Genomic DNA, 26,347 nt, shown 5'->3' with positions numbered 1-26,347 from the left:
AGGATAGACGTGTGTGGCGGTCCATTATCTCTGCCTACCCCTACGGGGAAATGGCGTGATGGAAGTAGTAACAGTAGTAGTCTGGACAATCAAGTAGAGAGTTGACTCTTTTATGCAGTAACATAAAATAACATAACCTGGTCTAAGATGAAGCATAAAAATTTCAAAATATTTTCAGGTTGTTGCGTAGTACCTATGTGGGTGAAATAATGAGGAACATCAGCCCTACGGGAAATTGGATACAAAAAATGTTTTCTTACGCGGGGTAAAAATTAGAGCATTAAATTGTACAGCAAAGTTTCTTGAAAATGTACAGAAAACATAATAATAAATATTTTGATAAAAACGCACTACTTTAAATGACGTCACTGGTTCATGTGAATCAACCTATAATCTAAGAGCTATGGAAGATTTCCGGTCTACTTGTCGCTTCTGGACCAATGGGAAGAACTGAATGAGAATAAGCGGAAATGAACCTCTGACGTTACACGCGGAGTTATTTCAGAAATACAAAACTTTGAAAAATCGTAGCGCCGATAATACGATATATAAAAATTAAAAAAAAAAAAATTTTGACTTAGTTTAACAGTCTATTAACAAATATATATTTTTTTTAAAACTACTGAACTTCCTCATTCAATCAGATGAATCTCAGCCACGTCAATAAAGTTCATATATTACATCAAAGATGAAAAGATTTTTTAGAGAAGGGATATAGAAGTATAGGCATTTACTGGACTTATGACCTGTTATTGGCTGGTTTATGTGGCCAATTTTACACACTTCCTCATTTCCTCAACTTTTCCATCTGTTGACTTTTGTAAAGTCTGCAAGCATTTGGACATACTTAAACATTGTTGAATTAACTATCTGGTAAAAGAAGACGTGTAAAAATTGGAAAATTGTATTTAGGCGTTGCTTAGTAGGTGATTTGGTTCACCCGGATGAATCTCACCCACGTGATAAAGATTTCAGCTCTTTTACTTCACAAAAGTCAACAGATGGAAGATTTGAGGAAATGTGAATTTTAAACATGAGCAGAATTATGAATATTATACAGTGTTTAAAATGGCCACTTAAACCAGCCAATGACAGGTCATTAGCCTTGTAGATGCCTAGACTTCTATATTCCCTTATCCAAAATGTTCTCCATCTCACTTGTAATATATTAATTATAAATAATATACATAAAATATTAAAAAATAAAGTAAACTCTTTTAACCTACTCTCCAAAATTAATCTTAATGTCACCTTTCGCGTGACAAGAAATAAGTATTTGTTCCATCTGCCAGTCTGTTGCATTAACTATGCACAACACTCTTTCCTTTATCCTTCTTGCTCTAACTATAAGGTTTTTTTTTCATCTATTGATATTTTGTACATGCCCCTTAATTTATTTAAAAATAAATTAAGACTCATTATTTCTGGCTCCGATACGATCTCACTTACTATTCAATGATGCTCACACTTACACACACCTGAACACTTACTCCTACACTAATACACATAAACACACATCTACACTTACTCTCATAAAAATTCACATAAACACACCCTTTTGTTGTAACACAATTTAATAATATGTATGATTTTTATTTAGAAACTTTGCTGGTCTGTCTTTAAACTCCTTTCGTCATTAACATTTAAAATAGTTCTCTTTTATATTTTAAATAGGCTTCCGTAGTAAAAAGTGCTCACTTCAAAGCGATTATAAACTCCAATAAATCCCAATTCAAGCAAAAAATGCTCGCTAGAACATGAATTTTGCATGACTTTTGGGAATCACCTAGACGGTACGCTTAACGATCGTCTGTATGTATCTACCGATCGACTTAAAAGCCGGCTCCTATATAGTCTCGATACATACACACAGAAATATAGTAAAACAGATGGAAAAAATAAAATAACTAAATATGTTTCTTAGAGTGGTAACTTTCTGACGCATATAATGGGTGTCTGACGCCTAGATACTCTTATTTGTTGATAAGAGAGTACCTAGTGACATTACTTTCACATCTAGGCGTTCGTTTTATTAATGTGACAGTTATGTCGGAATTTAATTCTACTTCAAATCTTACTTATTTCTCTCTTAAATTTTTAATAGGATTTTAAGAAAAAAAGTGCCAACCTCAAAACAATTAAAAATTTTAATAAATCAAAATTTAAGGAATATGCTCGGTGGAACAAAGTTTCGACACTTTTTAATGCGTAGATAAACGGATCGAGGAGTCCTAGACCCGTCGGTATAAAATGATGTACTTACGTCAAAACTTGATGGTGGGGGGTATCGGTACTTTACCTTTGTAGTCGGTCGGGAGACTTTTATCTTCAACTATGACCTCATACTGAAGCTATGTCATTTTAGGGCGTAGATATGTGAACCGTGACGTACGCTTCCCCTAAATTAATATCGATGTACCTACCCAACACTTGAAGGTTGGGGGTCTGTAGTATGTCTTTATAATTGCTAGAGGTAATTTGTCTTTAACTATACCGTCAAGGTGACGTCTTATCTTCCCATCATAATCGAGGCCCAGGACTCATACATAATAATAATAATAATGTTTGGATAATTTGTATAGCGCCATTTTTGTAAAAATCAACTCAAGGGTGCTGTACAATAAATAAATATCCCAACACGTCTTGCAGCTACAGAGCGCATGGACGGTTGGGATTCTAGTTCCCCGTCTCCAATTATGATATATTACAATTATGATATATATAAGCTAGATAACAGAACGTCTTGCAGCTACAGAGCGCATGGACATTAAAAATCTAGCCCCTATTTACATTTTTTTTATTTGACAATGAAGTTTAGAGTTTAAGTTATATTTTAAAAACGAAATAAAAAGCAAATTTATAAAATAAGAATTTAGATAACAACAAGTCTTGCAGCTACTGAGCGCATGGATGGTTGAAATTCTAGACCCCATTTACTAAATTTAGATATTTGATAGTTGATAACATTTACATAATATGATTAAAAAAGTATGATAGCTAACATCACAAAAAGTTTTGCAGCTTCAAAACGCATCGACAAATGGAATTTCAACAACATAAGAATGATTTTAAAAACTTAATAATAATAATAAAAAGTAACAATAAAAGTTTGTGTTATTTTGAATGAGAGTAAATATTTATTGACTGATATTGATTGAAATACAAACTTGTTAAACGTCACTGTTTTTTTTTCTTCAAATTTCTCATTTGAGGCCCTACTTGCAACGGTTGAACTATAAGGCCGACATTCGTCACAACATTAACCATTTCTTTAGATTGCCACACATTCCCTGATGCAGACGGCGTTCATTGCACGCACCCCCCTCCCCACTCCTCATCCTCGTCCATCTTTTCAAAAGCGACCAACCGCACACAAGTCAAGTCATCGAAACCTCTATTCAGTATCGGTTTGGCCGTGTGCGCGTGCGCGCCGATCCTCGACTCTCGCCTTTCAATTTCGACAAGCATTGCGCGGTAAACACAAAATATCGCGGCTATTTTCGAATTTTGACGCGTTCCATTGTTCGAACTGCTTTTGTTTTCGATTTGACAGATGTATTATGTACATACATTCGTGTTTGACATTGTAAGTGTTTGTTGATATTTCAAACGGTATTTTGTACCCGAGTGACAAATATAACACCCACGAATTGCAAATATGTATTGACAGACTGTTGTTAATATTATTTTAGTGCTTTTCAATAAACAAGCAACTTTTAAATGGTTTTTTGGTGCTTTTTGGATTTTTCTTCGATTCTGTAAGTCGACATATTTGTTTATTTATTGTGGTAGTCATCTAGCGTACTTGCGCGGTAATAGCTAAAAACAACTGTGCCCATTTGAAACGAATAACTGTTGACTTGCGTTTGATAAATATAAATACAAATAAATGACAATGTTTACTTTGCAATATTAAAAAACTGATAATGCAGTATTTTATACATTCAATTATCAATTATTTGTTTTCAAAAATGGGAATTGGACATTTTGATTTTTATTTTGTTATCTTAAACATAAAACGCAATTCACCATTATTTATTAATTAGGATTTTATCTGAGCAGATGAAGAATAAAGTTTGTGAAATAGAAACAAAATCCAGCGTTGCTGTTCTAAACCGCTTTCGCGGCCATAGAAAACACTTTTATCTCGTGTATTTACATACAAAATACTCGAGATAAAAGAGATTTACTCGAGATTTCTTCGGCCGCAAAAGCGTTTGGAATATCACCCCTGATCCCCGATTGCAATGGGAAGTGAGCATTTGTCAAAAATTTTATCTGCAAAATAAAATTAAGTTTTCTGTACGAAACGCAGAATATGCATATAATTTATTTTTTCTAAACATGTTCAATTATAGGTTACCGATGAATATACTTTAAATGTTCATGCAAATACACTTATTTTCGTACACAAATATCAGTTTTTCTTTATAGACAGTAGAAGATAACTCTGTTAATTTCCTATTGTAATCGAGGCCCCGGGCTCGTATTCCAATGGGAAATTAACTTTTATCGTCAATTTTATCTACAAAGTAAAATTAAGTTCTCGGTGTGAAAAACATAATATCCTTACATTTTTATCTTAACTTATTCAATTCCAAGTTACCGGCGAAGATATCTTAATTTTTTATACATATAAAAACATTTTCGTAGACAAATGTTGATTTTTCCTTATACCGCCTCGCTATTTACCAATAAAGATAGCGTTTATAATCGCGGAACTGGACGAGTGTTTTCGACTCGCGAGCTAGGAAAAAAAAACTGGTTAAAATCCTAAAAAAGCGAATCGAGCGGGGAAAAGTCCGCATCGCAGTGTACTGGTTGGCCCGTTCGCCTACAATGTTTGAGGTCCTGGGTTCGATTCCCAGGCGCCTACACATAAAATAATTCTCATATGGTGGTTTTACACTGCAATACTTCACTGTCTCTACTGGTACCTATAGCATAAGACTGAACACCTTACATTCCTGTAACAGGCAATCGAGATATGCTTCATTAATTTAATGAATGCAGTGCCGTATGCACTATCAGATGTGCAATATGAAAAAGGGTTTGTTAATGACGGGGTTTGTAAATATGCTTTTAATAGAATTGCTTGTACTACGAACTTTCTTGTTTTGGAAAAAAGACTTGCGGTTACGTGTTCTTAGCAACAAACAAACAATCCATCACGCCGTTGCCCCGTAGGGATAGGCAGAGAGGAGAGAACGCCATATCACTCTGTCTTTGCATACAGATCTCACTTCCTCTACATTGTTACATCTTCTCAGTCACGCACTCCGATTATTCCTACTCTTGACATGTCCATCGTCTAGTATTTGATGGACTTAATCGTACCATGTCTTTCTCGTTTTTTGCATCCATCAACATTCGCATCGTAGATCCTTTTAACCGTTCTTTCGCTGTCCATTCGCTCTACATGTCCAAACCAACGCAGAACCCCTTTCTTAATTCTGTCCATAATGCAAGTCATGCACTCAGCCTTACATAGTTCACGGATCTCAACATTTGTGCACCTAACACACATTGTTTTACCACACATTCGCCTGGGGATCGCTTTTTGACAGCATTTAATCTACTTTCATTTTTTTTCCAATTTATTATTTCACTACTATTTCTTGACATAATCATGCTTATGTCATCACTGCTTACGTATAAAATATCTATTGATTATAATGAAAAATTAAGTTTAAAAAAAAATTTGAAGTTCAGTGTTGTGTCAGTTTTTTATGATTTGCTCAAAATAAAACAAAGATGGATTTTGCCGGGTGTACAAGTAGTTCCCCCAAGTATCAGTTAAAAAATAGTAAACAAGTAAGAAATTGAACCGGGAACCTAACTGGCTTTATGTTAAAAGGGCAGGTAAAAAAAATTACTTAAAAATAACCGTTATTTTCGTAGACTCAATTAAGCGTGGGGTATTTTTTGTGTTTACATAATGCACTTTAGTATTTGATTAAAAAATAGGGTCGGGTTACATTCATCTATCATAATGAAGAAAATTAAATTACACCCCTCATATATCAGTTTACATGCTCTGAGAATCGTAGGCACAGTCGATTGGTATAGAAATGATTACACACGACTTGAGATGTGAAATTCACAAAATGGCTGGTAAAATACCGATATTTTTATAGCAATTTTACCCAGGAACATGAAAACTTTTTGTTTATTTTTACTCATTTTATCTAACCTAAACACGTAGTTTTAACAGTGATGAGAACATTTTAGAGACGCAAATAGAGAAAGGTATTTTTAGCTTATGACCTGTCATTGGTTGGTTTTATGATCTGTCATTTTGACGTCAAATCTTACAGTCTTTTTTACGACCCTTCATCTATATACCCTGTTGACTTTCAAAACACCATAACCTTTTTTTATGAAAAAGGTACCTGCGTAATAAGAATACTCGAGCCTTGCAAACATGTCAGTAAATTTTGACAAATTCTGGGCCGATCAAAACTTCGTTTTCACTGCTTTGAACTTATACCAATGCAAAGCTAAAGGTATGAGTTATTTCTTTGAAAAGTAAAAATTTGCTCATTTTATTTGTTTTTAACCCAAAATAATGGTATGTATTTACAAAAACATGGTAATTTACCGTAAATTACTCGGTTAACTGCTTTACTTCTCTACGTACAAATGGCCTAAACTTTCATTTTCATAATAGCAGACAGCTGTAGTATTTTAGACCGGAAGCCACAAATACCTACAGATGAACTTTTTGGGCCGATCCCATTAATTTCCATAGATTCGATTCGATATTAAATATTATCTTTAAACTTAGCCGCGAGGCACAACAGTAACTTATTTAATTATTTATTGGTATTAAAAAAAATTTCAAATGTGTCAAAAATGCTCACTTTTGTCTACTTGGCATTTCATTTTTAATTATTGTAATCAAACAAATAATATATGTTATTTAAAAGCAAACACAAAATCTTAGAGCAATTTTCTTTCGCATGATCTTTACTATTTTGTTTTACCTTTGGTGCTCATTTTTTAATTTAAAAAAAAAAACGGACACAATTAATGTTAACTTTTAATTTATTTATTCGAAAATATTTTTTTTTATAATCTTGATTTTGATATTATTTCTAAATTGAGTTAATCTTAAATTACCGTACAAAAAAACAGATTTCACCAAGTGCATCGTAGTAGATTTAATGGGAAATATACTTTTGAGTTTTTTTGTAAATAAAATGATTTAAGTCAATTTAAATGAAATTTGGATAACTTTTGATTAAAAAAAAAAACGTGGCATAAATTTTGATTTATTAAAATTTTGCACAATTGAAATGAAATCAATTAAACATAAAAAATGCAGGTAGATTGACATAAAATATCCTACGTGAATGAGTTCGATTATGGTTTGATATAAGATAAATTATTTTTTTTTTAATTATTATGTTTTTGCCTAATACTAAGTAACAAAACAGAGTGAAAAATAAATTAAACACGAATATTTTTAGGTATTAATGATAAATTTTGATAATGTTATTTTTGTATATAACATCAAAAAAATATTACATTAGTATTGCTGTTTTTTTTAAGCAACACGTCATCATTCCTTATTGAAAAAACCCATAATGATAGTAAAAAAAAAATACTCAATTTTCTAAGCCAACATTAAGTACTTTTTCCTTTTTTTCGTGATAAGTTTTATAGGTAAACGAATTAAATTAAATGAAAACATTTTTTTTGTATGAAGTGCCAGTCGCCTATGTACATATGACGAAAAAAAATATTTAAACTACAAACATAAAATGATCACGGAGGTATAATTAAATGGAGATGATGCTTCATAGAACGATATTTTGAAATCATGTTCCGAAAAATGGGCGTTGTCACGTGAACATTGCCGTGCAAAATACGTAGTAGAGTAAAAAAAACTAACTATTTATTCCAGTTTATAGGAAATTCAAAGCTGTATGTTGCGCTTTTTTACACTGCTTTGCGTTTACTGACTACAAGTTAGATTCCGGAACTTAGGTTGGATGGAACACGGACGGGTGCTTAGTGCTGCATCTACTGGTCACATATTGGTATCATCATGATTTCCTTTCCACACCTAATGGTGTATAGGGCACTGCATTGGTACACCAATCGCAGCGTGTCTTGATCATTTTTGTTACATGAAGATGAGATGTTCTACCTTTATGTAAGAGTCTTACGCTTCAGGTACCAGTCCAGGAACTATAAAATATTCTGGTGTGAAAACACCCTTTTAAATAAACATTTCATATTAACTATGTCGGGAATTGAACCCAAGACCTCTTTTTTTCGTTTAAATTTTTGTACGTAATGTTAATTGTGCATTGGCAAGTTTAATGCCAAATGGAAATTTCTTCCAACCAACCAGAAAAATAAAATAATATTTTTTATAAATCAAGTTACTAAACATATTCAATAGAAAATGAACATTAAAAAGTTTAAGAAATAACTGTATTTGTTTGTAAGTTACCTTAAACCAATACTATTACTCAATGGGAAAAAGAAATCAAGAGGAAAGAGGAAAAGAGGAGAGATTAAGAAAGAGAAAGGAGATGATTCTTCAGACGTGATTTAAACAAAGATACATCTTTGAAGGTGGATGGGAGATGATTCCACAGTCGAGCATCTTTGATGGTGGATGGGAGATGATTTCACAATCGAGCCTCTTGCATGGTAGGCAAATGCGCTGACCATTGCACCACGACAGTATGTATATCGTTGAATATAATAGAAATCGTGCATGACAAATATTATGTTAAAAAAAACAAGCAAAATAAGTAAAAAAAACATATTTACAATAGCAAAGTGCATAATCGCCGAAAAAACTAACCATTATTTTTTTATTTAAAATTGCTATTTTACCTTATTTAAATTGAGTAGAAAAAAAAATGTAAGATTGTAGAAACTTCAAAGTCATGCATCATATTATTATCTCTTTGTATTTCTACGGAGTAATGACTCAAGGGGCGTATTTTTTACCTGTTTAGCTGAAATAGTACGGGTACAATCTCCGCAGAGAAAAAACTAATAAAATATCTAATGCGTACCGACCATTGAAAAATGTATTATAAACTTACTTATGGCCATTAGTACCAACAATATACCATAAACGTTTAAACAGTATTATAATAATTTTAAGTGGGTAATAAAATACGCAAATACCAGAACCTTAAGTTGTCCAAAGTAGCTCCTTATTTTGTTTTAAGTCACGTACAAAAGAGGCCATCCAGTCTAAAATGCTATTAAGCATAAAGCAAGCAATCCACAAAAAACTTCACGGAAACATAGTTAGTTAAAGAAACTTTTTATGCTAATTTGCTTTCATCCTCTCGAAATTTCTACCGATGTTTCGCAGACTAAAATTTATTTAAGTCAAATAAAAACACACTCACAAAACTGTTCTATCATTGATTCCCATTTTCTAACCGACTTTAATAAAATGGGTTAAAAAATAAGAAAATTTGGATAAAAAATGTTATTAACATTGATTTAAAGCATTACTAGGGTGAGAAAAAACACGAAAGTTAATAATTAAGTATTTTAAAACAACCGTGATAATATGGCATTTATTTATGTAATTTTTATTTATTTTATTTTATTTTATTTAGGATTTTTACAGCTATTACATAAACAAAATAAGTAGAAAAATCTTAACTATGCTAAAACCAATTAAAAAAATCCACTGTAAATATAATGACACATAATATATAAGAAAAGAAAAAGAAGTTTAGTAATTGTATTTGTGTGACGTTTGTATTCATGTGCATGTGAATGTGTGTATGCGTGAATGAATGAGGGAGAGGGTGCGTGTGTGTGGGTGCGTTTAAAAATAATTGTTTAAAACTTGTAAATTGTATTAATAATGGTACAATAAAGAGCTTAGTAAAAAGTTAGAAACCTTTTTGTTAAAATTCAAATGACGAAATGATATACATTGTTTATTTATTTTTTTAAAGTAGGTTAAATTTCAAAACCGTATTCTGAAGAAAAAAAGCATTTTATTTTAAAATTTAACTGATACATATCGAATGAATAATGGGCGACGAGTCCTATAGAATACGGTAGGTAACCACAAAATGCAGTAAATACGAAATAATGACAACAATAAAATAAGGTTTGACAATACGCGAACGTTGATTCAAAACGAACACACAAATGCATATTATATGCACCTACATAATATATAAATAAGAATAACATATAAGTTTAATAGAAATGATTCGGATTATAAAATCAGGTGTCACAAACAGTTGGCCTGCAGTACGGGGATACATAATTATATTAAAAGATCTTCTCACCATAAAACTTATATTTGTTCAGGGATAGAGAGCAACGGAGGGGAGGATGCGGACAAAGACAATTTATTACCTATGGCAGTTTTGATAAATTTAATATTTTTGGTAAATATATCTATGTCGTTAAATTTCCTGTTATACGTATCCATAATGCGGTTAATCGTAGCGTTTTTTGACGAATTTGTTCTGCAATAGTATTTCATTGTAAGTTTTGCTATTATTTAATTATGTACGTGCTTATACTTTCCATTATTTTGTATCCCAACTCAACACAGGGCCTTTGGCCTCATGGAGTTTAGGATACGTTATTATTATATTTTTTTGTAACATGTCTGTATTTGTATAAATAAATAAATGAAAATAAATAAAAAAAATGGAAATAACTGCCGTTTGAGAAAAAAAAATTGTATCCATCAACGTATATCTCGGCTGCAACAATTGTTTCATGTTGGTATTTCAAGCACAAATAATAATAAAACGGTATCTTTTCCCAGAATCCTAAATCAATATAAAAACTTTTTTTTTAAAATCGGCATATATATTCTCACTCTAAATAAAGAAAATGCTATTTTCTTTCATATTATATTAGTATACTTTTATATTATATTATCTTATATTTATTTTCTCTTCTTTGAAAAAAACAAATAAGGAAAGCTGATTCATGTGCATCTTCTGACGAAAGAAATTCTTTAAAACAGCCAACAACAAAAAAGAAAAATACTTGCATTATTATGTTCTTTTTCATTATTATTGCTATATTTTATTTATTTTAGGTGGAATTTTACGGATGGCTTTTCACGGGTACACTTTTTTTGCATTGCATTAACTTATATACAGAAAACGTTAAATGGCCTATAATTTTTGTTTATTTATAAATATGTAATTTTTTTGTTACAAAAATATGTTGTTTTCTTTTAATAAATAAATAAATAATAAAACAAGGGCTGTGTTTCCGTTAGTACGAAAGCCAATCTACCACAACTTAGTTCCCGTTTTCTAATAGTGAGTTATTTATAACTCGTTGAAAATGTTCTCCAAAATGAAAAAAATGGGTAAATAATAAAAACATCAATGTTTTTTCTTTCTAAAAAAAAAGGTGCGGAAACGAATAAAACCAGTGTTTTTTAATACGTATTTTTATTCGGTTGGTTGATTTTTGCATCACATCATCCATTTTGTCAATAGGTTTTACGTTATCTAGTTTTTATTATTTTATGGTGCCGTCAGACGCCACAGACACGAAGGTATATATGGGATTTCAGCAGACATCGGTCGCAAAACGGCCCATTTCACACGATGGTCAAAATCCACACGACACGATAAAATGACATATAATATAATTATAACTGAACGTAGTTATGCAGAAAGCAGCCAGTCCACAATTTCGAAAAAAATGTATATTTGTGTTATCGGGTGTAGTAAGACTAACTCTATAGTCTGCTAAAAACAGCCAGGCCGCTTTCATAAAAAAACTGTAATAATCACCTTTTGAAAATAGTGTCGATCACAAGAACGGAAATTTGCAATTTGCAGAACTTTACAAATACGGTTCTTTAAAAATCATTAAATCCCGTCAAATACCTAATTAAATTCGTGTTTGTAATACATAAAAAAATCATGTGTTCAATGTTTATCATTTGTCAAAAGTCGAAAACATTCCATTTGATTATTTACACTTTTTACAAACCTGCTATTATCTCAGTTTCATTTTTTCTATGGCTGGCTGCTTTCTGCATAATTACGTTGAATTATTTCAGTCTTACATAATGAACTTGTGCAATGTGTAAATTTGTGCACTTATTGTTTGTTTATTTTTTTATATATTTACATTGATAACATGACAATATCCAATTCATTCTTAATACATTACAAAATATATGTTACTTAACATATTGATTAAATACAAATATGAAAAAAAGTCATGTAAAATAAACATACATATTACAATAAAATAAGTAAAAACAACTTTGTGTTTTACAACTTATTTTTTTATTTTTTCTACCGACCAGTTTCAAAGCTATACTAGCTTTTTTATCAAGGTATACTCAACCAATGAATTCTATCCATTTTAATTTTATCAATGTTTACTTAATATTATTCTGCGTATGGAGCAGAGTAAGTATTTGTGTCTTGTTATGGTGGGAAACGTAATGTGAGATAAATACGATCTTTAAACCTAGACATTAGTGGACTAAAGAAAATATTGTTTATAAAACAAGAATACTCGATTTATTAGCTTCATACGCAGCATAATATTAAGTATACCTTGATAATGAATCTTGCATAGCTTTAAAACCAGTCGGTAAAGAAAAAGTGGTTAAAAACATAGTTGCTTTTATTAACTTTATTTTAATGAATAATCACAAAGTTAGTGCTTCAAATATAAAATTTATACAAATTACAATTTGGAAATTGCCTTCCTAGGAGAAATCCCATAAACATCAAATATATCGACATCTGAGGCGATACGATTGAATACGATTTCTCTACTTACTGGCATAACCATTGGCAGTTTGATTCTGCATTGGTTTTACCACACATTTGCCCGAAAAATCGACTGCATTCGGCATACTTTCATTCTCGTTTTTCCAATTCTATACTCCTTGACAAAATCAAGAAAGGAGTTCCGCGTTAGTTTGGACATGTAGAGCGAATAGACAGCTAAAAAATGGCCAAATATATTAACGATGCTTATGTTAATGGAGACAGAAATCAAGATCAAGTCCTACAAACACTTGAAGACGGACATGTAAAAAGTCGGAATAACCGGCGCGTATGCATAAATATATGAATATAGAGGAAGCGACGTATGTATGTAAAGACAGAGTGATATGGCGTTCTGTCCTCTATGCCTATCCTTACAGGGAAACAGCGTGATGGTTTGTTGGTTTGTGTTTTTTTATAATAAATATTTATATTTTTTAATGACAGAAAAACACAATAACCAGTACGGCATGAGGCCCACTAATCTCCACTCTCCACTCATTTTGCAGGATTTTTAGCTGAGAGTAGCCGCTAAATATATTTTAAATAAGTACAAAAAAATATACGAACAAATATAAATGATATTATTTATTATTATTTTTGGCATTTGCCTGCCATGCAAGAGGTCTCGGGTTCGATACCCGACGAGGTTGACATGAAATATTAACTAAAAAAGCTTTTTTTACTAGAATATTTCATAGTCTCTGGACCTGTACCTGAAGCGTATAACTGGTCACCTTACCTTCATGTTGCAAAAACGATCAATTTATACTGCGATTGGTGTACCAATGCAGCACCCAATGCATCATTAGGTGCGGAAAGGGAATGATGAAAATGACTTTTTTTATACTTACCTACGCACCCACACACACGTTCCCTCCCTCATTCATTCACACATACACACATTCACATACACACATATGAATACAAACGTCACACACATTTAATTGCGTCAACTCTTTTCTTATATTTTATGTATTATTAGATTTACAGTGGATTTTTTAAAATTAGTATTAACATATTACAACAGAGGTGAAGAACATTTTAGCGAAGGTAGTATAGAAGTCTTGGCATCTACAGGACTTATGACAATTTTGTAGACCTTGTCTACAAAAATGTGGACAAACTCAAAATATTGTTGATAAATCCACCTGGTCCATAAAAAAGTATAAAAATTGAAAAATAAACATTTCAGGCGTTGCCTAGTATTTAGGTGATTTAATTCAATCAGATAAATCTCACCCGCATAAATAAAGGCGAAGCTCTTTCTTTAACTTCAAAAACATCAACAGATGAAAGAATTGAAGGAATATAGATGTTTAAATATGGACAGAATGGTGAATGTTACACAGTGTGTAAAGTGGCCACTGAAACCAGCCAATTTTTTTCACCTCTGTTGTAATATGTTAATATTTATATCTTCCTAGGGAGTTGAATCCAGTCCATGTCTACAAAAATTTGGACAAACTCAAAATATTGTTAATTAGCATTGTTAATATATTTCTACTCATTTTTTAAGTATGTATAGGTAGCTGTAAGAATCCAAAATAAAACAAATAAATGAATTAATATAAATATCAATCCACCCTAACTTTACCGTGCCCTTTGGATTTTTGACGATATGTGTGAAATGGGCAAAAGGGTCGCCAAGGAAATAAAATAGTCTCAGTACCTACTACCCCCCAATACTCGGGATAATTCTACAGAAAAGGTTTTCGCTCCGAAAATGACAATTCATTTTCTGAAAGAAAAATTCTTTGCTATCAGTTATCATAATAAAATAATAATTTGCGGGATCGGGCCAGCTTTAATATACATTTTATAAAAATATTATTCCGGGCGATTGAAAAATACGATTATCTGTGTGTTATAGAACCATGGGCGGTTGATTTTGACTCGATAGTCTATGGTTAAAATTCTGATGAAGAAAATTGAGCGGAGATAAGTCCGCATCGTAGCGTAGTGGTTGGCGCAATCGCCTGCTGTGCATGATATCCTGGCTTCAGCTCCAGGCAAGGTCGACATGAAATATTGGTTCAAATGGTGGTTTGGCACTGATACAGTATTTTACTGTTTCTACTCCAAAACTGGACCAATTATTATTTTAAGAAATAGTGTAAAAAAATTTTTTTTGACACCTTGTGCTTTTTTAAAAAATAGTTATTATATTTGTATACCGTGCGTCCGAAAACGGCAGATAAAACAAAATGCTTTTAAGGGTATTTTATGATTTCTGCTGATTGGTGAATTGGCTTCCCGATAACCGGAAATGCATCACAACACTATATCATTAATTGATTCACGAAAACTCGTGACGTCATTCAAAATAGTTCACTTTAATTTTTTTTTAATTTCGTACATTTTCGAGAAATTTCGCAATACAATAAAATGCTCTAATTTTTACTGCGTAAAAGAAAACATTGATAATATTCAATTTCCCGTAGCACTGAACTTCCTCATTTGTCCAAAAACAAACTATTTGAATGCGCCAGTGGCGGATGTCTAGTGCGTAAAAAAATCATCGCTATGGTGCCATAATCCAGAGAGAAAATAGCGAATACGTTTGCATGAAGAAAAGTGAGACCAGGCATCCTTTTAAGTACCCGCTGACTTTGTGAAATTAGGATAAAATAAAATAAAATAATTAAAAAAATATTTTTAACGAATGTTAGTAAATATTAGTATTTAACCGCTTACCGACTTTTTATGTCTACCGGCTTCAAGACGTTCCCGTCTCTTCATCGGGACACTGACTACACTAATATGCAAATACTAAAATAGATTGAGTACCTTAACCGTCACCGTAGTTTACGTAGTATTCATGAAAAAGTACATAAATTTCGTGTACATAAATTTTGTGGTTTGCATCCATTGAAAGTGTATTTTATTATTTGCACGTGGTGTACTGAGTGTCCTGACGAAGAGATGGGTACCTTTTGAAACCGATAGAAATGAAAAGTCGGTAAGTGATTAAATACTAATATTTACGAACGTTAATGAGGAAGTTCAGTGGTTTAAAAAAAAAATATCTTTGTTAATAGACTGTTAAACTAAGTCAATTTTTTTTTTTTTTAATTTTTACATATCGTATTATCGGCGCTACAATTTTTCAAAGTTTTGTATTTCTGAAATAACTCCGCGTGTAACGTCAGAGGTTCATTTCCGCTTATTCTCATTCAGTTCTTCCCATTGGTCCAGAAGCGACAAGCAGACCGGAAATCTTCCATAGCTCTCAGACCATAGGTTGATTCACATGAACCAGTGACGTCATTTAAAGTAGTGCGTTTATATCAAAATATTTATTATTATTTTTTCTGTACATTTTCAAGAAACTTTGCAGTACAATTTAATGCTCTAATTTTTACCCCGCGTAAGAAAACATTGTTTGTATCCAATTTCCCGTAGGGCTGAAGTTCCTCATTAAAATGCTTGACCACTAGGCTAATCCTCAAAAGACATTTGTCTTCCTGGAAAAACATATCCTATAAACGCTGTTATTGTACAAAGTAAGAAAATAATAATTCCCACTATTCATTACCCTGAACATAAATAATATATTTTTACATCAGACGTACAAAATACGTCGTTGCTCAGTGAAAAAGACGTCCGTCCCTATGATTGCTTTTAAATAGTAAATCAGTCGTTATTATTTTTCTTCTATCCAATTACAAGAGCTATAAATATCTTATTGTCTCAAGTAATCAATTATGATTATGAATCATTGGATTCAGAGTAACTGAATCGGCGACCTTTTAACCTGCAGTACATCAATTTCAATCTAGTCAGATGTTCCTACAGTTTTAAGTTGAAATTAATTAAATTACGAGTATATCGAAATCATGACGTTTATTTCCAATAGCGCATTTACATTTTCCACCGGAAATATTGTTTGAATATTACAAACGACAGTTCCTAGTATAGAGTTTGTCAATAGTATAGAGTTTGTCAATTGTCAAACAAACATGTACTCAAATTTATTTTATAACGTTATCTAGATATAAACAAAATCAAACAGTAATTTCCTCTCTGTAATTCGGCATATATTTTTGTATTGATATAATAATGTTAGTATATTATTTACAGTATAGTATTTGTATTGTAACATTTTATAACTGATACTCCCCGTTCTTTAGAAACTATCGATTACGGAACGACTCAACGACATGCATATTGCATAGGTTAGTACTAAATTTGGGAATATTGTTGATATTTTTAACACGAGTGAATCACAAATTAAAAGATGTCTAGAATCTCATTTTAAATTGACGTTAATTTTATTTAGTTTTTTCCTAATAAACTCGTACAAGTGTTTATTGTACCTTATATTTATTTTATAATCCGTTTTAATTTTGATCTCTCCAATTGTATTTGGTTCATCTAACGTAATTTGTTTGATTTCCATCTCGTGTACCTATGTAGAAGTTATATTTTATTTTGTATTACAGTATTGTATATTATTTATGCTTTATTAAGTTAGTTTATAACATTTTAAGAACTATTATAAACTATTAATAATATTACAATTTATTTTTTCTAATTAATTTGAAATATATTGATTTTTTCTATTTCCTTTATTTCTTCAGGTAACTCATTGAACAACTTTAATCCCTTGTACAATGAGTTTTGAGATACTGTTTTTCTTCTCATTGGTAATCTTACCTTTTTTTACCCCTTGTTTCATATGTATGACATTGTTGGTTAAAATTTATTATTGTTTTTATTTTATTCATTTCCTTAATTATTTCATTAAAAAAAATTGCTACATTATATTTAATTTGTTGCTTTACTGTGAGCAAGCTAATTTCTTTGTGCATTATTTCATCATTAGAATAGATATTTCTTTTGAGTATAATCCTTATCGATTTATTTTGAAGAATTTGTATATTTTTAATTTCTACTTCTTTACATAAAAAATAATGGAAGAACAGTAACGTTTGTGTGGACATATTATTGTTTTATATATAAGAATACTACTTTTTATATCTATTGCATTTCGTAAACTTCCCATAAATTAATTTATTTATAAAAAAAATTGTTACATATTGAGAATGTGTTTTGAAATTCAAATATCTATACAAATAGACCCCGAGATACTTTATTTCGTCCACAGAATTTATATTCAAATTATATTGTGTACCATGCAAGAGGTCTCGGGTTCGATCCCCTACATGGCTGACATGAAATTTTTTTTTTTTTTGCGGCCTCCGTGGTGTAGTGGTCAAGACGCTTGACTCACACACGAAAGGTTCCGGATTCGATTCCCGGTGATGTGATGTAATTCACCACTGTTATTGGGCCTCCTGGCCTGTTGAGGTGCAATAAATAAAAAATAAATAAATCAAATACACTAGAATATTTCATAGTTCTTGGACTGGCATCTGAAAAGTAAGACTGATATCTTACTTGTATGTAACAAAAATGATCAAGTTACGCTGCGATTGGTGTACCAATGCAGTGCCCTATGCACCATTTGGTGCAGAAAGAAAATTATGATGATGATTGCTGTGTACAACAAAAGGCGTAAGGTCGTGTAGAATAAAAAAAAATCTAAAACAACTCCATGAGTATTTTAAACGTATTGCAAGAAAAGTAAGTAGTGTTTTGAAAAGCGAATTATAACAGGATGGTTGAGGGTAAGCGAGCAAAGAAACGGTATTTTTTAAGATGCACTAACCAAATAACTCATTGAACTGACTAAATAACTCATTGAACTGACTAAATAACTCATTGAACTGAATAAATAACTCATTGAACTGACTAAATAACTCATTGAACTGATGAAATAACTCATTGAACACTGGCATTGGCCCTGGATCGGAATGAATTCTGGCGTATCACACACCTGTTAAGAGTAATATGGTTAACAAAATTAAATAATTACTTTGAAATTTGTAACCGATTTCTTACTAGATATATTGAGCTGGAATGCAATCAATGTGGCAAAGCAGGCATATCCATTTGAGTGTTTACTTTTTTCAGCTGTTTTGTGATCGCATACATAATTCAAATATTTCGAATGAATAACGTCTATTTGTCCCTGTACCTCCGACAAAGGCAACATAGGTTGTTCTACCTATTACGATGCAGAGCCAACGTGCCAATAGCTATGCCGGTAGGAAGAAAAATCTTGTTTTTTAATTTTATCGTCTCGGATACCAAATTATTTTATATCAGTGGAAATCCTCTTGGGAAAGAAATATCCAAATAATGTTAGTAAATTTTTCATGAATTTAAAAAAAGTAATTAATGTATCAATTTTGTAATGTGCTGAGGACGAAATGAATGTATGTTCTTCAATGTTCTTTATATCGTTGTAAATAATATTCAAATTAAAATAAAACATTTTCAATTCTGTTTATATTTTTTTAAGTTCAAACTGTTCCCTATTATGATTTGTAATAATTGTGTCATTGAAATAATTATGTTTAAATTAATTCTTTATTTTTTTACAATACATTTATCTTACATTTTTAGGTTTATGTAAAATATTTTGTCCTTATTACTTCCGGCGTTTAATTTTTAATTTTAATTTTAATACTTATAATTTATCATTAATATAAGATTGTGTTTGTTAATATTTTGATTATTTTGTTGTAATTTTTCTAGTTATTAAGTTCTATCTTCCTTCTAATTTTACTGTAAGTTTCTATTTTCTGTTAAACAGGCACTATCAGGTTTTGGTGGGTTTTTCTGTTAGTGCCTATTTCAATTTATGTTGAGGTTTTTGTTGGTTTGGATATGTGTTTATTATTTCAATTGATATTTTGATGTTATTTTTGTACTTATATTTTTCTTGTCTTTTGTTTGTATCGGTATTGTTATTTCTTTCTGTTTATGTTTATAAATGTAATTTGTTTTTGGCCGATGTTATCAAGTTTTGGTAGTAAGTAGGCCCTAATAAAGAAAAAAATAAAACAATATATTAAATGAACACATCTGTAAATCAAAAACTAAATCCGTTATGAACGTAAAGAAGGTTCCGGATTTCACTATTTATCAAATAACCTGCATATTATTCAAGAAATGGTGGAGAAAAATGCATGTTATCTTATTCGTGAAGTAGATAAGTACTTTATAATCAACATGTGATAATGAATTACCGTTAAAATAATTAAGGTAAAAGAACGCGGGCTTTATTGAACTATTAAGGACATGTCGGTATACAAAGTACATAATTATTAGGATGCTAAGATGCCTGTATACTCTACATGCATCATTTATCATTGTTGCTTCGACCGCAATTAATCTCATTGTGAGATCTTGATTCTAGATCCTTCTGTCAGGTAAGGTTTTTCTGTCCGCCTCCGACAGTTGTTACTGTAGTCCACTTTGTTTTGAAACTTATGACTGATGGCTTACCTGCATCAGATTAGTAAGTTGACCGTGGTAGGGTCTGTTTTAGGGCCAAAACTACCGCCATGTGGCAGAACGCAGAATGGATAAATACCTACCTACATTACCTAATTTAAAACAGTAGTCTCATTTTCTCTACCTACTTTAGCTAATTTAGTTAAGTTAGTTTATTTAGTAATAAAATAAATAAAACAACTTTGTTTTTAACCACAGGCGGATTCTTTTTATAAATGACATTTTTTCAAAACAATTATCAAATTCCCTGCCATCAAACATTAAACCGGCTTTCTACACAACTAATAATATAGGAACATTGTTAAAAAATCACAATGACAAAGTCCATATATATAATTAATCTGAAATATATCAATTAAATTGTAATTAAATAAAAAATAAAAAAATAAAAAAAATATTTTTTTTTATTCCAGTAAAATGGCTATTAAGTGCAGAGCCAATTCTACCATATAAACATGAACATAATTATAAATATAAACAAAAATATAACAATAAACATAAATATAAACATAAAATAAATTTTTATATTGCAGCACTTATGGTGGTCTTAACGTATCACGCCATCGCTCGAACAACGGTGAATGGATCCACCCCGCAGTGGCTTGGAGAATTTCGTTATTAGAGTTTTTTAGGCGTTCCCATAGGCTCCAGGCTCTTTGGCGAAGCAGTGCAGCGAAGGTGTTTATTTGTCCAGCTGTAAACATTTCAGAGGCACTGCAGTACCTAGGCAATCCGAATAATTGTCTGTATGAGTTGTTATACGTGATTCTTAATTTATTCCATGCTCCTTGCGTATAGTCGTTCCAAAGTTCCGCTGTATACATGGACGTCAAATACGAAGTAAATATGATTTTCTTCACTTCGTTACTGCATTGAAAGAAGCGTTTCGCTAGCATAGAGACCCTGACATTGGTGGCTCTTCTCTGTCTCTCTATGTCCTGATCGTCTTTACAATTATCAGTCAGTATGTGCCCTAGATATTTGACTTTCGCAGTTACCGTTAAACTGTTGTTGTCTAGGAATACAGGTGGTGATGGGTGCACGAACTCAGAAAGTGACGTCTTGTGTTTAAATATAAGTACGGCAGATTTTTTTGCATTGTATATCATATTGTGGTCAATTGCATATTTTTCGCAAATATTGAGCAACAATCTCATACTATTAATAGATGGAGTCAATAATACCATATCATCTGCATGATTGCGATTCAATCTACATTAGAAAAACTAAATGAAACTTTAATATTAGAGTAAAAGAACACTTAAAATGCTTAAATAATAATTATTTTTCTGAATTCTCAAAGCATCTGATGGAAAATAATCATAACTTCAATAAAGACACTGAATTAAAAGTACTTCATGTTGAAAATAAAATATTAAAATTAGACAACTTTAAAATCTTACAAATTAAAAAATCGATTCATAATAAGAAAACAATAATTAATAACCAAATTAACAATATTTCTTTATTGCTTTCTTGTCTTACTTCGAAAATAATGATATAAAATTACCACCCGTGTAAGGAAAAAACCACTTGATTTTTCCACGTGTAGTATTTAGTGAACATGATAGAAATAAAAAAAAGGAATCAATTCATTAGTTACGTAAACCTTGATGAAGAAGCTTGTTTGCTTTGAAACCGTTCGGTGAAAAATAAAAATTAGTGGTTAAAAACAAAGTTGTGTTATTTATTTTATTGTAATGAATAATCACAAAGTTAGTGCTTCAAATATAAACTTTTTACTATAGTAATTCAGATTTAAAGAAATATACATTAGTACAATAGTGGGTACTATTAAATAAAATTTTTGGATAAATTTAAATCATTTGTCTCTTTTTTTCTACCTACTTCAATAATTAAAAACACAAGTCTCATTTTTTCTTTGTTGTGGCCTTTTCTTACATATGATATAAACAGCTGAAATACAATTTTACAGATTATTTCTTTACAATAAAATTTAATGATATAAATAAGAGAACCGCAAAAGACAATCTGTGTGACCAAAAAAAGTGTTAATCATGCAATAAATCGGCTTGTTATTTATTAAATGAAGAGAAAAATGTACACTTATTAAATCAATACATTATTACGAATCATCATCGTCGTTCTCTTCTCGCACCTAATGGTGCTTAGGGCACTGCATCAGTGCACCAAATGCGGGTTTTATTGATTATTTGTTACATAAAGGTAAGGTAATCACTTTTACGATTCGAAATCAATTTTTCACGTCCACCCTGCAAAGAAATGAACTCAGGACCTCAATAATAGTAGGCAAACGCGCCAACCACTACTCAACGAGACAGACTACTATTAAGGCTTTTTCCTGAAATCAGCTATCGAGTCAAAAACACTCGTTCAAAGTTCTGGTTCTATTTCACGCATAGAACTGTATCTTTCACCCGCCAGAGAAAAATTAACGTTTTTCGATTACTATTTAAAAAAACAACAAATGATTGATTGTTATTCTTTTAAAATAAAAGAAAATTATTGCTAAATAAGCGTGTCAAAAATTGCACGTGTGTTTTTTATGTAGACATTAAAGCGCCATAGTAATTTTCTTAACAGAGAGTAGATGTTTTCAAATCGGTCTAATTTTTAATCGTACTTATCTCTTTATCGAATTTTTCAGTTTAGCCGAATTTCAAAGTCTTATTCCATCTTAGAAAATAGCACTATTTTAACAACACGTTGTGTTAATTATAATATTTGAATTACCTTTAAACAATAGAGACACTCAGTTTGATTGAACGCGATAAAACTGTTAATTTCTTTAATTCCCACAGTGAAATGGATAGAAAGCATTCTAAATTACTTCAACAGTTTACGGCTAACGTTTTATGGTTCAAATTATTGTATGGTGTTTTTGTATCAAATTCTTTATTCACAAATCTGTTTCCGGTCTAAAGGAAATAACACGAAAATCCTTATACCCGTATGCAGAGACAAAACTTAAGGTGAGGAAAGTACATTCTAATTTCAAATGCAGCAAATAACCCGAAGGTGAAGACAATAGAATGTACTTTCCTCACCTAAAGGTTTGTCTCTGCATACGGGTATTAATATCCGAGTTACTAACACAGTAGTATAATATAGTTAGTTAATAACTCCAATTAACATAATCTCTAAAATTAGTTTTAAATGCACCCAAATGAAAAAAAAAAACAGCATTGACTTTTACTCTAGAAGTAGGCAGAGAGGGTTGAAGGTATAACGTCACGTGTCTATTTTAGCAGCTTTTTCCTTTTTGATATCTCGTTATATTCAATTCTCGTTCATTTATTAAACTTTTTTTATATGTATCATATTATCAGCGATTGATGATTTTTTAACTTTTGCGTTTTTGAAATAACTCCACGTGTGACGTCAGAGGTTCTTCTCTGTCAGTTCTTCCAAATGGTTCGTTTACGGTAAGCAAACCGGATATCTGCACAGCTTTCATATCGTTGGTTGGTTCATATGAACCAGTGACGTCGTTCAAAGTAGTGCGTTTTTTTTAAAATACCTTTTTTCCTACGTTTACAAGAAGCTTTGCTGTACAATTTAATGCTGCTATTTAATTCCGCGCACAAGAAAACATTTTCTGCATCGAATTTCCCGTAGGGCTAAAGTTCCTCGTTGTTTGTAAGCTTTAAATATTACAACAATAAGAGATAAAATTTTGGATAAGGAAATTTGGAAGTATAGGTGTAAAGGCCGCTTTCTCACTGCGCGACATTCACCATTGTTTGAACATCCGCGTTACTTCAAATATTCTATCGTTGAATTTTTTATAGAATTTAAAATATATAACAGCACGTAGATGTATTTTTCACCGCAACGACTATATGCAGATGCCTTTCAAATTCATGTCAAAAGTCGTGGCTACGTTTAATTTATGTATCACAATAAAAAATCCACCATGGCGTGACTCACTTCGTTTTAAATCTTTGTTTCAAAAGCAAATTTACATTGTTGGCCACGGCTCTCTCGCCTTGTTGATTGTTCCCAAACGTTGATTGTTGCAACCACAGGCTGCACTGATTACACCCATGCTATGCTGTATATTTACTGAACGTAAACAGTAAACACTAAACATGTTTTAGCTGTAACTGGCCACTCTTCTTTCTTTGTTCTTAAATTTTGACATTTTGCAACGATTGGCTTGACTCATAAATCGATCGTAACCAGATTGATTCTAAATTTTCATACATATTTGTTACCAAAATATAACACAGTCAAAAGATATCGCAATGCGGAAGTTTAATGCTTCAGGAAATTTGATAAAAAAGTTGTTCCTTAAACACGATAAAAATTAAAGCATTTGATTTTACGTCAAAAATTCTTGACAATGCATGAAAAAAAAACGATTTCATTGAAAATTAACTACTTTGAATTACGTCACAAGTTCTTCCGAATCAATCAATGATAGAGTGTTATGATAGATTTCCTAGAGCTCACCAGTCAGAATAACTCACCGACGACAACTAGAGACGTCACGGGCGGTGTAATTTAATTACAAAATATTTTTTTTACTTAGTTTTATAGTCTTTCAACAAATATACATATTTATTTGAACCACCGAATTTCCTAATTAAGAGGAAATATGGAAGTCTTCTATCAATTGGCGTCGACTCATATGATGCAGCAAAAAAATCATTAAAAGGTGTATAATTGAATTTCAGTTTCAGTGGTGCATTCATTAGTCACTTAAGGTTGTAGTCTGGTAAAACGCACGCAAAATTAAGAAATCATACGATTTTGCCATTTTAAAACGAATGTATTTTTTAAATCACGCAAGATTAATTTTAAAAAAAACATAAATTAGATAAAAACAGTATTTTTCAAAGGTATTTTTGTTAAAAAATATACCTAAAAGTTTTATGTAACTAAAATAAAATTACTTTTAGACCGGCAGATTATACCATTTCAAATTTAGACTAAACTTAGGTATCTGGGATCTCAATAAAGACTAAGTATTGAACTTAAATTTCCTCTAACAATTTGAAGATAATAAATTAAACACGAAAGTGTTTTTGTTTTTGAGAAGAAATACAAGCATTTTAAATCACATTTATTTTTGTGACATTTTCCTTTATTTTAGTTGAAACCTTTTTTTTTAGAATTTGAAATGGCGTAATCTGCCGGTCTAAAAGTAGTTGTATTTTAGTTACAAAAAACTTTTCAGTTTAGTTTTTAACAGAAATACCTTTAAAAAATATTGTTTTTATCTAATTTATGTTTTTTTAGTTTTTTATTATTGCGCGATTAAAAAAAAAATCGTTTTAAAATGGCAAAATCGTATGATTTCCTCATTTTGCGAGCGTTTTACCAGACTAAAGCCTTAACCTTTCCATCTTCCATAAGTTTGCAGATATAATCTCGAAACTACACTTTTGCACGTACAAAGCTTATGGACTTTTAAAATTTTAACACCATAAGTTTCCTACATGCTAAATACCCACGACTCAAAACAACTATTTGATTATGTATGTGAAAAACTTTGATTTTTCGCATATAAGTATATATTCATTTATGTTATTTGCCAGTTGACTGCCCTGCCCTAGCGTGCTGGGGAGGTGGAAAAGACAACAAATTAAGAAGAAGACTGCCTCAACTTATTCTGAATGATGTCTATCTACGATATGGAAATCTTAAGTTTCAACCATTTAGTTTATCTACAAAATATAATACCCTGTTATTAGTATTTAACAACACACACGGATTAGAACTTAAAATTAGGCATCGTGCCTTATAGTCCTAACGTATAAAAATTTCAACGCTTATCAGTTCACGGTTTACCTCTTTGTTTTAATTTTCAAGGCACTCTCTTAATACCCATCCACAATTCCTCTTTCTTCAACTCATATAGTGTCCATGCCGCTCGACTGTGAAATCATCTCCCATCCACCATAAAAGATGTTACTACAGTATCTCTGTTTAAATCACGTCTGAAGAAACATCTCTTTTCCCTTCCTTAATCTCTCCTCCTTTCCTCTTTCTTTTTTTTCCTTTTTCTCATTAAGTAATAGTATTGATTTAAAGTAATTTATAAAAAAATACATTTAGTTCTATTTTTATATATCTTTAGCACTTATTATCTTTATTTTCTATTGAATATGTTTTAACTTGAATAATAAAAATTAAACTTTTATTTTTTTGGTTGGTTCGAAGAAATTGCTATTTGGCAATAAGTTCGCCAATGTACAATTAAAATTATGTACAAAAAG

At 31.2% G+C, this 26,347-nt stretch overlaps 1 protein-coding gene across 4 annotated transcripts in view; it reads left to right on the top strand.

Moving 5' to 3' along the window:
* cv-c (RhoGTPase activating protein) overlaps positions 1–26,347 on the top strand; it is a 706,457-nt gene that overhangs the window by 376,609 nt on the left and 303,501 nt on the right. Inside the window, exon 1 of one of the 4 annotated variants that reach the window (XM_088223713.1) lies at positions 3,401–3,758. The exons of the other annotated variants lie outside the window; for them this stretch is intronic. The gene's annotated coding sequence lies outside the window, so the exon portion shown is untranslated. Of the gene's footprint in view, positions 1–3,400; positions 3,759–26,347 lie in introns of those variants that run through there. 4 annotated transcript variants of the gene reach the window in all.

Source organism: Micrasema longulum, unplaced genomic scaffold (assembly GCF_059751315.1).
Source record: "Micrasema longulum isolate JH-2025_06_02 unplaced genomic scaffold, ASM5975131v1 h1tg000248l, whole genome shotgun sequence".
Taxonomy (NCBI): domain Eukaryota; kingdom Metazoa; phylum Arthropoda; class Insecta; order Trichoptera; family Brachycentridae; genus Micrasema; species Micrasema longulum.
This window is presented reverse-complemented; position numbering and strand designations above follow the sequence as displayed.